The following is a 14,080-nucleotide window of genomic DNA, read 5'->3' as shown; positions in this document are numbered from 1 at the left end:
CTTTATCAAAGCCATTGGCTAATGATACTATATAATTATGAGAACTTGGGACTTGAGGCAACTTAAGTTTCTTAACCAAGTTGTAATTTAAAAAGTTGTGTGTGGCCGTATTATCTACGAGGATTCTAACTTTTTTATCTTTAATATTTACATGCACTCAAACCAAATCATGTGGTTCAAATGATGGTTCCCAAATAGATTTTGCCACCATACAACAACGCTTTTCAACAAATGACAAACCTCGACCGATTTATATTTAGGAGAATCCTTAAGTGTTAACACTTGAATCATGTGTGTTGATTTTCCTTTAGGTTTATCATTAACATTCTCAGTAAGTTCTTGTTCTTGGGACTTAGGATAATGCTTTTTATCATGTCCTAGCCCAAGACAAGAGAAAAAAAGTTTTTCTTTAACCGCTCTCTCAAAATCTTGCTTTTTTAGAAACTTACTAGGATTGGAATTTTGCTTTTTTGAAGGATTTCTTTTTAAAGGAAAAATCCTTTCTTTTTTGAGAGCCAAAATTTTCTCCATGAGGCTTATATGAAAAATTCTTATCTTTTTCTTTATGATTACTATTACCCATGGTATCATTAATTTTTTTTTCAAATCTTATAGCCTCATCTAAGTTTTTTGGCTCTTTGAACTTCCTTCTTGTACTCCCTTTTTAGGCGTCTGATAAAGCCTCTTACTTTTTGAAAAATGTCTATTCCCTTAAGCTTTAAGACAATTTCTCTATAGCAAGCTATATATTGAGTGAGATTTAAATTCTTTTGTTCCATAGAACAATTATCCCACTCCTTCCAATTTCGATCTTCTTCATTTTCAGGAAGATATTCCTTTAAGAATAATTCCTCAAATGAATTCCAAGAATCGGGTACTTGTCTAGCTTCTGCTAAACTCATTATCACTTTTATAAGCTTTGCCTTGTATAAGGATAAGCTAGCTTCAATGGGGTGGTCATGATCAGGCACATTTCTTAAAAGAATCAAATCTTGCCATTTTTGTATAAAAATATGGATCAGATCTTTATCTCTCTTCTTCTCTTCTTCACTAAAAGTTTGTGCCTTTAAATCTTTGAATACCATACTATGGTCTCTAGTTTTGGAACCTTATTCAATTATGGTTTCATTCAACCCTTTTTCTAGAGTGTTTTCCCTTCCCTCACCAATATTTTTAGATATTTCTTTTACTCCCAATCCTTCCCCTCCCATCAAGGAGCTAAGAAGACCCATCATTTTCTCAAGTTTATTTTCTATAATCTTGTAGCGTCCCAATAGCTTTGGTGATAGTTTTGTCAGCCATCTTGACAATGATGTATGAGACTTCTAGATGTGGCTTGGCCAACTTCTTCTAGCATTTCTTGGTGATTATGCTCACTCCCGCACCACCATCTAGGACTCCCATTGTTGTGATGCCCTTAGCGGTGATGGATAGTAATGCATTGGACTCATCACCTTCAAAGTATTCTCCCAGTTTATTAAGAAAAATTTTAACCATAGATTTGGCATTTTTTTCTTCCACTAGGACTGTTAATTCGGGTGGTCTGAGTCCTCATCTAGGTCCCTAATGAAGACTATCTCTTGAGGCATCCCAAAATTTATTTTTTTGGTTTCCTTCATTTTTCCATTATTAATGACTTTTTTCTCTTATGGCCCTTCTTCTTCTTAGACTCTACTTATTGAGGCCACATATCGCTGCTTGAGAACATGTTGATTTTGGGATTATAGCCGAGTGATAGCATTCAAAGAAGGTGTGTGATCTATATTTTTCAAGAGTTTGATTACTTATCCCAATCATGTTTAGGGGGGTGATGATGAGTCCCATCTATGGACTTGTCACCACAATCTTGTTGGGGTATTCCTTAATCCAATGATCTATGCCACAACGGTTACAAGTGGCCGGTGGCATTTTTAAGGGAATAGCTTGGTTGAGTTAAGGAAAATTTAGAGGGCATTTCAAAATTTGATGGGGACCTTCACAACAGCGGCGGCGGTAACATTGAAGAGGCATTCTTCTAGTAGTGGCATTAATGTCTTGGCCCCTTCCCATTGTAGCAAGTTGGTAAACCGGCTTGAGTCTTCCTCTCCCATCCACTATATAATAGTTGGGATGAAGCTCCATGGGGTCCTCAAAGTGGTGTGGGTGGGTTTGACATCCAGCTCATATTCTTGGTAATTAGTAGACTCCTCAAAGCTTACTTGATTAAAATGTGTCACCCTCAGTGGAGGTGGTTGTGGTCCCAAGACTGGTGGAGATAATGGCACATTGGATACATGGTGCATGCCCTTTGATAGGGGTTGTTGTGCATGGGATGCTCACCCATTGCTTGATTTGTCACAAAATTGAGGGGGCTAGCATTTGTTGTAGTGTCGCCAATGCTAGATGTCCTCTCATTATGTTGGTAATAGCCTGTACGCGTGTTCGGCAATCTCAAGCTTCATGACCATAGCACCCACAAAAGCTACAGCTGCCATTGTAGGCGAGCTCTTAAAATTGGACATTTGCTAGTGGTATGTCCTTGATGGCAAATGGAACACTAATGTAGCTCTCTCCTTGGGTACATTTGTGCATTGTCCAAAGCTTTGGTAGCCTTCATTTCCTCTTGGAGGGATTTTGAGAAGTCGGTCCAAGTCATTTTCTCTAAAGTATTACCTTTAGCTATAGGTTTTACAGTAGTGGTGCTACGACCGTTGGCTGTTGATGTAATTGACTTAGAATTTGAAGCTCTTACTCCCTTTATTATCAAATTATCTTCAAGTTGGATGGCATTAGTTGTGACATCCTCCTAAGTGGTGATACCTCTAATGACCAAACCATTATGGATATCTTCATGTTTGAGCCCATGTGGATAAATCGATAAAGCAGTTGATTGCTAGAGAAGCGCTCATGTATAGCAAAACAAGAGTTAAAATTCTTGAGAGATGACTAATAAAAACTCTCATTGACTCGTCTTCTTCTCTCTCAGCTTGTGCAACTAAGAAGCCACACTCCACAAAGCTCCCACACACAAACTGCTTTAGGAATAACCTTCGAAGCTGGGTAAAGTTTAGATGTTCTTCAACTCTTAGGGTTTGATACTAATCACCAGCCTTGCCATCTAGTGTAAGGCTAAAAGTATTGGTCTTTGTTGCAAGCTCATTCCTCTCACCTAAGGGCTCATAAACTTGATCAAAGACCTCAAGATGTCTTCTAGGATAGCCCTCTCCATTGAACTTATGTGTGAGCTTCACGATTTGTGTAACCTTTTTAGAGCTACTCCATTTGTTATCTCTCATGACTGGTCCTATACTTTTAGCCATAGCTCTCCCCAATGCTTGTGCATAGGCTACTGGATTAATTGGGAGGGCTACTCTGCTAGAGGTATTGGTACAACAAGGGTAACATGTGGTACGAAGGGTGCTGGCCGGGGACGTAATGGCATGAATCTTGAAGGAATAACAGGAGTCTAATAGATGGCGGTCGTATAGGAATTCCCATAGGTATCAATGGAATATGAGAGCCAAGGGCACCACCGGTCTAGTTATTTGTGGTGACGATGTCCCCCTTTCTCTATGTTGCATTAGTAAATTAGAAGAAGACATAAGGAATTGAGGATGTTGGGTGAAGGTTCCTCCTTCTATGGCCCTAACAGATGATATGGATGTGTTAACTAGGCTTGGAGCCATTGTTGGGGGGATGGATGCAACCGTGAGATGACGCTAATGGAAAATGTTGTGTGGTTGGTCACATGTGGTGCCATTATGAGTGGTGTAGTACCCATTACCCATAGAGTCTAGGATTGTGCTAACAGCACCTTGGGTTGGTACATCTTTACTACGGTCTCAAAATGTGAAGTCTATGCTTATAGATTCTTAGAGTTTTGTGTAACCTAGAGGAACAATAGTAGTAGTTGGGGCTTAGTCCATCATGTAGTCGGGTGATACTACAAAAGTAGGATCCATAGGGCTCACAGGAGGTGTTACCATTTCGCTCATTATGGGAATTCTTGCTTTGGATGTCCCGACTTGCGCCATAGGTCTTTGGATTCCTTCATGTTCAATGGTTCTATGTATGTAATCACAAATGCCTTGCAATTGTTCCTTCTCTGTTATGGCCCAAGTATTGACTGGACAATCCCTTTGCAACTAACACCATAAGCTTGGGCTGTAGCAAAATCCACAAGAGTCTCTGTTAATGCATCATACTCCCAATCATATGTGAGAAGATGTTGATCCAAGATTTTCATTTATAGCTCTTTCACCGAGGTAGACACAATGTTATTGCTTGGGTGGTTGAGGCTGTCGGCGGACACTACTTATGTAGTCCTGGCTTGGGAATCGTTTTGGGCATACTGAGCTATTTGGGTTGCTAATCGTTTGTTGTGCCAATTGTAAAGTCTCTTCTTCCTTTACTCTAGTAGCCTGGATTAGTACCTCTATTGCTTGCACTTCTTCTAATGTTCTACTATCAGGCATAAGCACTTATGTAGGGGTGGCTCGATGGTCATGATTTCAGTAGGTGCAATAGGAGCTATATGGATATCAACGTGAACACTCACTACTTATAATGATGAGACTACACTAGGTGTCTCTCTGGAGTTTACCTCAACTCCTTCATCATATGGTCGATATGTAGTAAGATTTGGTTTAAAAGTAGCGATTGTGGCTGAACCTCTAATGTAGTTGTCTATGCAGTCAAAAAGACTGGCAGCTGGTTATATTGATGAGGCTTGGTTAGGTTTTTGACTTCTTGGGACTAGGGAACCTTCCATCAAGATGAAGTATCACTAGCCCCTATTGCAGGTCCTTGTACAATTCTAAGCTGGGTTCTGATCGAAGGTCTTGAGCCTAGTGTAGGCTAGTATGTACCTAGTGTAGGCTAGTATGTACCTAGCTCAATAGATGCATTACCATTTAAATAGGCCTTTAATACACGTCTAGACCGTAAGTGAATGTGAGTTAAGGCTGGTCAGGGGGGCAAAGGAACTGAATGGCCAAAGTATTTTTAAAATTTTTAAAATTTTTTAAGTGGTAGAGAAACTTGTCTAAGGTGGGTTGTTTAAGAAAGTTTTAAACACTTTGGGAAGGGTTGTGCATGCACTTTTTTCAGGCTGATTGGAGGGTTTCCTATAGTATATGGGAAATTGTGAAAATTTTAAGGTTTTGTATCAAGTGCGCCAAGATGATTGTAACAACCTAAAATGTATAATAGGTAGACTTATGCATGCACTTTTTAATTATTATTATTTTTGCTCAGAACTTTTATCTTTTCCGTTTTCACTTTACTTTTTTCCTTTTTCTTTCTTTTTTTTTTTAACTTTTTGATTTTTGATTTTTCACTTTTTTTCCCTTTTTGCTCTCTTTTTTTAACTTTTCACTTTCACAGTTTATAGTTTTTGGTTTGTGGTTTATGGTTTTCGGTTTTACCACAACTACCCTAAAAGGGGTGGTAAGGGTTTCTAGAGTTTTTCAAGATTCCCTTTTTGACTTGGGGCCTAAAGCCTACACATGTTAAATGCGGCCAACCAAAAGATCTACAACTATTATAGGTGGATTAAGATAGGTTAATTCACATAATTTGCACTAATGCAATAACCAAAAACCTACAAAACACAGAAATAATTTGGTTTACAGATCCTACCCCAAGTTGTTGTTTCTAACCTGCTGTAAACATTTATAGCTCAGAAGGTCTTCTAGTTTGCCCAGAGAAGCCCTCCCATACCAATCAAGTCGGTTGGCTTGTTCCCAGGTAAAAATGGCTACACAGGGTCGTACCGAGACGAACCATGGTTTTTTGCCAAAGCCAAGGTGAATGCATGAAACCCATGTCGAAAGGCTTCCATAGGAAAGGCTTTTGGACCATAATAAGGGGTTTTTCTACAAATGTGAAGAAAAGTGAAATAAGGAGAACTTCATAACTTACAAAGATAAAAATATCACCATCAACATGGTCTTGGTTGAGGCCATTGAAGATGATCATGGAGATGATAACGAGGCTTTTGGTGATTCGAATGAATGCTTGGAAAGTGATGATGATGATGTGCTTGAGGGGAAATTTCCTTTTGATCTCGGTGGCACTTTACAAGAGGCTTGGCAAGAGTATGATAATGGGATGCCTATGTACTTTTTGCAATGTAGGCATGAAACCAAATTTGTGTACCTTGTCTCATGATTCTGATGTAGGGTGCAAGGGTACAAACACTTTAAGGTTTAAGGCCAATGTCAATGGTAGGGTGGATCATGTTTTGGTGGAGTGGAAATACACATAGTTTGGTGAACAAAAAGTCATTTTGTGTGGTCTCAAATTACAGCCCATACCTTTGGCAACTTTTTGTGAAGTTCAAGTGGCAAATGGGGCTAAAATGGATTTCACAATAATGTATCAAGATGTAATTTTGGAGCTTTTGAGAAGGAGTATACATGCAAAGTTGATTTTCTTGTTCTTAATATGGGGCCCATCGACATGGTTCTTGGGTGTGATTGGCTCTCAAGTTTTGGTTCTTTCATTTATGAATTTGAAGCAAGGCTTTATGTAGTTTATGCATGGTGAACAGAGAATTACATTGATGGGAGTGAATGCATCAAAGATTACTTTAATCAATGCCACTCAACTTAAGAGAGAGCTTAAGAAAATGGGTTACATATACATATTACAGCTTTATAAAGGATGAGAGCAATGACGCCATCAAGAAGGAAGTGCACAAGGGCATGCAAAAGTTGATGGATGAATACACATCATGGGATAGAGCTTGAACCTACTAATGCTAGGCCCATCAATAAGCCGCCATATATATAATCCAAAGTGGAGAGGGATGAGGTGGTGAAACAAGTGTAAGAATTGATGGACATGGGATGGGTGGAGCCAAGTCATTCTCCTTTTGCATCTCCCAGTGCTTCTTGTGAAGAAGAAGGATGGAACCTTTTGAATGTGTGTGGATTACTGTGATTTGAACAAGGCTTTCATTAAGAATAGGTACCCTATACCTCGCATTGATGATTTTTAAACAAGCCTTAAACATCTCCGTTTCTGACATCATTTGGATCCCCAACTTGCCATTTTCATTAGAGATCAAACTTGTGCCCAATCAGAAACAGTGAGCTATTGGGACAAATGACATTATAGGATATATTCATCATTAAGGCTTCCCAACAATCCATAGGACACCCAAATTTGATGTCATTTTGGTGGTCAAATCTCTATGGTCGACTTTGACCAAAAAGTCAAAATAGAGGATATTTATACTTTGACTTTGGTCAAAGTTTATACTTTGACTTTGGTCAAACCCTCTTGGGCATAGTTAGTAATTGTTCCCTCCACCCAGCAGACAGCACCAAACGCTTGTTTCCTCCACCCAGCAGACAGCACACACCAGACCTTCGTTCTCTCTCTTTGCATTCGATGTATCTCTCTTCGTGGCTGGCCGCCTGGTCGTGTCTGGCCCACCGGTCGTGGCTTGGCTGGCCGCCCGCCGACAGTACCAGGCAGCCGCTTCTTTTCTTCACAGTCGACCTCACCAAACGCATAGCTCCAGTCGCCTCTCTCTCTTAACAACCATTCTCTCTACACCAGGTGACCTCTCTCTCTACACCAGACGAAAACCTTTTTTTTCGCAGACAAGCTTCAAAGCAAAAAAAAACGAAAAATGCTTACCTGCTAATTATCGCTTTGGTGTGTGCGACGGAGAGAGAGAGAGAGAGAGAGAGAGAGAGAGAGAGAGAGAGAGAGAGAGAGAGAGAGAGAGAGAGAGAGAGAATTCTTCCTTCCCGTTCTACCCGCCTCACTCCACACAGTCCATTGTGGAAATAAGGATAAGAGTTTTTTGAATGGTTGAAAACCATTGAGTGGGCTCTGACAGTCCCCGGTCACGCACGGACCCTGACCCAATTGAAACTCATGCTCTAATACCAGTGTTAGATACACGTAACACCACTATGGGCATTACCACAGGAGGGGACGGCCTCTGGCTCACCACTGGCAGCCATAGAGGAAGAATAAGGATTGCCCCTCATCCCCCAGGCTATATAGTGTGTGGCCTGCCGTCCACACTAGCTTGGCCGCCCATGACTCCGCATGGGCGTCCTCTCCCACTGAACCCCGGATGGCCACGTCCTCGGCGCTCCGATCGAGGCGTTAACGCTAAAGCCCCATCTGGCCATTCGGTCTGTCGTCGTCAGTCACATGCGTTACAGCCTATGTAACATGAGTGAAGCGCTAAGTGACCTGCGAAGGATCCTAGAGGGTGCCGACCGAGGCGTTGACGCTAAAGCCCCATCTGGCCATTCGGTCTGTCGCCGCCAGTCACATGCGTTACAGCCTACGTGACATGAGTGAAGCGCTAAGTGACCTGCGAAGGATCTTAGAGGGTGCTGACCATACGGTGCTCGGGCTTTGGGTCACCGAAGGTACCCACACGTACATCGGGGAAGATATTGGAACAAGGAGTAAGAGTTGTTTTCTGCATTCGGGCATGGATCTGGTTAATTGACCTTGCTGGTCCTCAACGGATGAGTCCATGGCTCTTTTATATGGATCTGTTGGTTGATCTTGTTGATCTGCAAACGGAGACTCCATTTTTGTTAAAGTGAATACTTGTCGGTTACTACTATGAGCTAGGAACTATCGAAAAGGCGCCTGAGTGAACAGGGGGTGAGCGTTCTGGTTACCAAACAATGATGCCATAAGTACACCGATGAAGGAAATAAGGATTCAACTAGATAATTAGAGGATTATCATCAGTGACACTATGGTTTTATTAAATGATTGTTTTAAAGACTGTTGAATCTGTGAAAAAGGCAATTTCATATTGGGTGTGTAAGTGGTGTGACTAGTTTTAAGTTTGCATGAATATCCGGCTAGGGGGCCTAGGAACTCTTTTCCCTGGTACCCAGGACAAAAGCTTACCAAATTCCTAATTGGATCCCATCACTATAGTGGTTGGGCGGTTGGCTAACCCATGGGATTCGATGGTGGGGTTATAGGCTGGACTGATGGATCCCTAATTTGAGACTCAATTCTGTTATGGTACGATAGATGAAGTAAATCCCAGACAAAAATTATTCCATGGAAAAGAATCAACGGCTGTGCCTCTCAATGAGGAAAAAAGCGTTGGTCTCTATGATCCAAGTGTAATCTTTTCCCTAATCTGACTATGGGACTTACGGGTTTGGTCAGATCACTTCAGTGAGTTAAGGCTTTTGTCTACATTAGAGAAAAGTTATCATGGAGGAATCGCCCCTGTGCTTTCCGGGCAAGGGAAGTTTTTTCGGGTTCGGTTTTGGAAGAACCGATGGATTAGTCTCTTGTCCGGATATCCGTGGTGGGCAAGGCCCCGAGTGTGTGACCCTGCCCTGTGCAAGAAGTGCTACTTCCGCTACTAGCACCCTTGAATTCGTTGCGCGGTGGGGATACGGACCTCACACCCTTGAAGTTTGTAGGTGGCGGCAACTCTATGATGAGCCGCACTTTGATGACATCAGTAGAGATTCCCTGCCTGGAGACAATGTGTCCGAGGATGACACCATGCCAAACCCAAAATTGACATTTGAGGAGGTTCAACGAGATATGATATAGCTTGCACTTTTCTAGCACTTTGCACAAACATGCAGGTGCTCCTTCCAAGAGGAATTGACGCAAAGGTCATCCATGAAGACCTCAAGGAATTTTTGAAGATATTCCTGATAAGCCATACACGAGGTATTGGAAGGTCTTGGGGGAAGTGGTTAGCCCGAAGGGCATGACTGGGTATGCATATGTGTCCCCCATTCGATGGCAAAGGTTGTTTTGTGCTGGTCCTTAGGGTCGATCAGCACCTGATTGTATCCAAAGAATCCATTGAGGAATGTGTAGGCTTTCTTTTCTGACTACTCGTTGTAGCACATGTTCCATAAAAGGTAAGGGATAGTGGTCCCTTATGGTAGCAGCATTGACCTTTTTGAGGTCAACACACACTCTGACTTTTTCATTCTTTTTGGACACTATCACGATGGGTGATACCCACTCCATATGCTCGATTTCATAGATGAATTCGAGATTAATATTTCTCTCGATCTCTTCACAGACCATCTTGGAGTATTTCGGGTTCATCAAATAAGCTCGTTGTTTGACTGGCTTGGATCCATCAACCATTGGAATGGTGTGCTGGACCACTTCTAGAGGTACACCCTTCATGTCAGTGTACTTTCAAGTGAAGCAATCTTGGAACTCACTCAGTCAGTCAATAGAGCGATAAGCTTAGTCTCTTCTTCTCTAGAGAGATCTTATCCAATAAATACCAGCCTTGGGTCTTTCCATAGGCTTGCCAAATTTATTTATTTAACCTTATCTGGATCATCATAAGAGGTCCCAGGTTGCCCACTATCATACCTTTGAGAGCCGAATCATATTGGAAAAATTGGTCGACCATTTGGAAGGTCTTGAAATGTTTGGGTACTTGTCTTGTCTCTTCTGCTTTAGCACTTTTCTCATCAACTAGAATTTTGGCTTCTTTTTCAGCAACAAGTGCTAACTTCTTCTTGCGTGCTTTGCGTGTTGAGCGGTGTGAGATCCCACTGCCCCCTCCGCACACCGGATTTTCGGTAGCTGGCAGCGGAAGCAGCTCCCTCATGCGTGGGTTAGGGTTTCTCACTCGGGGCCTCGCCCTCGAATGTCCGGGCACGAGACTAACCTGGTGGTCATTTCGAAAACCGAAACCGAAAAAACTTACCATGCGCGGAAAATGGGGACGATTCCACCATTTATTTTCTTAACGAATTTTTCTAACGAGGTCAAGATATTGAACTAACCTTCATCTGAATAAACCAGATAGAAGGGAAACTATTACAGACTTAACTTGAAGGGATCAACGCTTTTTTCCTAATTGAATCAGGCACAGCTGCGTTGATCTATTCATTAGAGAAGTCTTCAGGCTTTTATTTAACTACTCGAGTTCTAAGCGTAGTCCTTTGAACACTCCACGCCGCTAGCCGTTGCAACCGAACTTCCCATAGAAAAACACATATTCCAAATGCTCCCTCCAGCATTCTGGCGTAAGACAGTCCTTTTAGAAAACAAGGTTTCTATGCAAGTTTTCAGTTTTGATTTTCTTTTGAATACAATGGGTATATCTTAAATCTGTATCCCAATACTTCTAGATCACAAGTCTAAAATTCCAACAGAATTTCCTGAATTCTATAACCTTGATCCTCAGATCAGAATCAAGGGTCTTAACTTGATTTCAGATTCGGTGAGTGATTTGAGTGAAATTTTCCTGAACTGGTCACATCGTCTTTTCTTGAAACTGACAAAGGAGATTAAGTCTCAGTCATAGTCTGATTCAGGATTTGAGTCTGGAAAGATTCTCCCTGAACTAGCTTTCTCGAAGCGTAATATTTTAATTACTACTTTACTGAATTTTATTCATTGAGTATTTTGCTTACTGAATTTAAAACTAATCATGAATTCCTATGAGGAATAAATTAATCATTTATCTAAAATTCTGACTTCGATAGTTTTTCTGAATTTTCTCATTACCATCCTAGAGAATATGAAACGGTAAAACTTTCTCTTACAGAGTATTTACTTATTCATTTACCAATATTCATGGGATTTAAACATAGGATTAAAGAAAACTCTTATTTTGATATAAAAATTTTGTACGCATCTATTTATGCATAAAATCCAACTTCTATGGAAATAATACTTTTATATAAAAGAAAATCCTTTTATGTATCTATTTATGTAAAAAATCAATTTTGATGAAAGTAAAACTTTTATAATAAAAAAATTCTTTTATGCATAAAAATCAATATTGGTGAAAGTAACACTTATAATAAAACAAATTTTTTTATGCATCATTTTATGCATAAAAATCAACATTGGTGAAAGTAACACTTTTTTAATAAAAAATTCTTTTATGCATTGTTTTATGCATAAAAATCAATATTGGTGAAAGTAACACTTTTATAATTAAAAAAAATCTTTTATGCATAAAAATCAATATTGGTGAAAGTAACACTTTTATAATAAAATAAAAAATTCTTTTATGCATCTTTTTATGCATAAGAATCAATATTGATGAAAGTAACACTTCTATAATAAAAAAATTATTTCCAATATGCATCTTTCTATGCATAGAATTTAATTCTAATGAAAATCACACTTTTATAATAAAAAAATATTCAATATGTATCTTTCTATGCATAGAGTTTAAATTTAATGAAAATCACTCTTTTATAATAAAAAATAACCAATATGCATAAAATTTAAATCTAATGAAAATCACTCTTTTAAAATAAAAAAATAACCAATATGCATCTTTCTATGCATAGAATTTAAATCTAATGAAAATCTTTTATAATAAAAAAATAACCAATATGCATCTTTCTATGCATAGAATTTAAATCTAATGAAAATCACTCTTTTATAATAAAAAAAATAACCAATATGCATCTTTCTATGCATAGAATTTAAATCTAATGAAAATCACTCTTTTACACCCCTTACACCCTTCATAAATGATCCCCAAATGGACAAATTGACAACTCATGAGCATCTTTTCATTGAATGCTCATTAGTCTTAATTAGTTATGTAAAAAAATGATTAAGAATTAATCTAAGATTAATCCTTTCACTAATTTTTCTCTCTTTTACACTAATCAAGGACTTTAATTAACCACTAATCTCTAATTAATTCACACAATTAACAACACCACTAGATAGAGCAAGAAAATACTAATCCTTGTGCATCAACCATTGTGTAAATTAATCTAAATTAGGAGTTTAATTAGACTCTTAATTATAGTCTCCTCTTTAAGGCAAAATTAAGCAAAGAGAGTCAAATTTCTCCAATTGATCAAAAAATTGATGTGATTAGGTATTTTGATGCATCTACATACTCTCAAAACACTCAAAAATCTTAATTTTGACTACTCATATAATCAATTTAGACCCCAATTAACACATTTTCTAAATTTTTTACCTCTTGAACAAGATTAATGAAATTCTTGTTAAAGCAACATTCACATTATTAACCTGCCCTAAATGAGTCTTTCTAGGCTTGTGGATGATTTTAAAATGAAATTCTTGTTAAAGCAACATTCACGTTATTAACCTGCCCTAAATGACTAGTCTTTCTAGGCTTGTGGATGATTTTAAAACGAAATTCTTGTTAAAGCAACATTCACGTTATTAACCTACCCTAAATGACTACCTTATTACTGATATGTAATAAGGCTTGGTGGTCGACATAAATTATGAAAAAATTCACTAGCAAATAGTGCCTAAAGTTTTGCATGCTTACACCAATTCCAAAGCTTCTTGCTCCATGGTGGTGTATGCTTTCTCACTCTTTGAGAACTTTCGGCTTGCAAAGTAAACTAGGAAATCTAGGCTTCCCTCGAGTTGCGCTAGTATAAACCCAATGGCTAATCATGAGGAATCTACATGCACATGAAACACCACATCCCATCTTGCCTTAAAATAGGAGCATTGATGGGTAGCTTCTTCAGTTTTTCAATGGCTCTTCATTCATTCTTCATTCGATCCACAGGGTAGGAGGGGATGTGTGCTGGAGGTAGGAAGCCATGTGTAGGAGCATGCAGTAGGGTAGGCGTGAGAAAGCTTACACCACCACATAGCAAAATGCTCTTGAAATGGTGTAAGCATACAAAAATTTAGGCACTATTTGCTAGGGAATTTTTTCATAGTTTATTTTGACCACCAAGCCTTATTACATATCATTAATAAGGTAGTAAAGGGCAGGTTAATGACGTGAATTTCATTTTAAAATCATCCACAAGCCCAGAAAGACTCATTTTGTGTGCATGTGTGAGTGTTTGTGGGGGGGTTGGTTCTATAGATGGTATACCCTAGTCCACTGCTACACAAGAAGATACACAAGCACGAGGGTCCTATAATATCTCGATAGTCTCAATGAATTTAGTTCACATACTGTTGTGCGGTTCAATATAAAAGCTTTGTAATTTTTTAAAACAAAAATACAAGGAAATCTCGAGAAATAAATGTCAACATAAATTTTGTCACATTCCTAGAAGATGAAAGATGAAGCAATGCTAACATCCCTAGCTAAGTTTTGCACACAAACTTCTAATTGTCCAAAAATTGA

The sequence above is a fragment of the Cibotium barometz genome, chromosome 1, assembly GCF_041138505.1.
Source record: "Cibotium barometz isolate CiBa-2024 chromosome 1, ASM4113850v1, whole genome shotgun sequence".
Classification (NCBI taxonomy): Eukaryota; Viridiplantae; Streptophyta; class Polypodiopsida; order Cyatheales; family Cibotiaceae; genus Cibotium; species Cibotium barometz.
The sequence above is the reverse complement of the archived record's forward strand: the minus strand, read 5'-3'. Positions refer to the sequence as shown.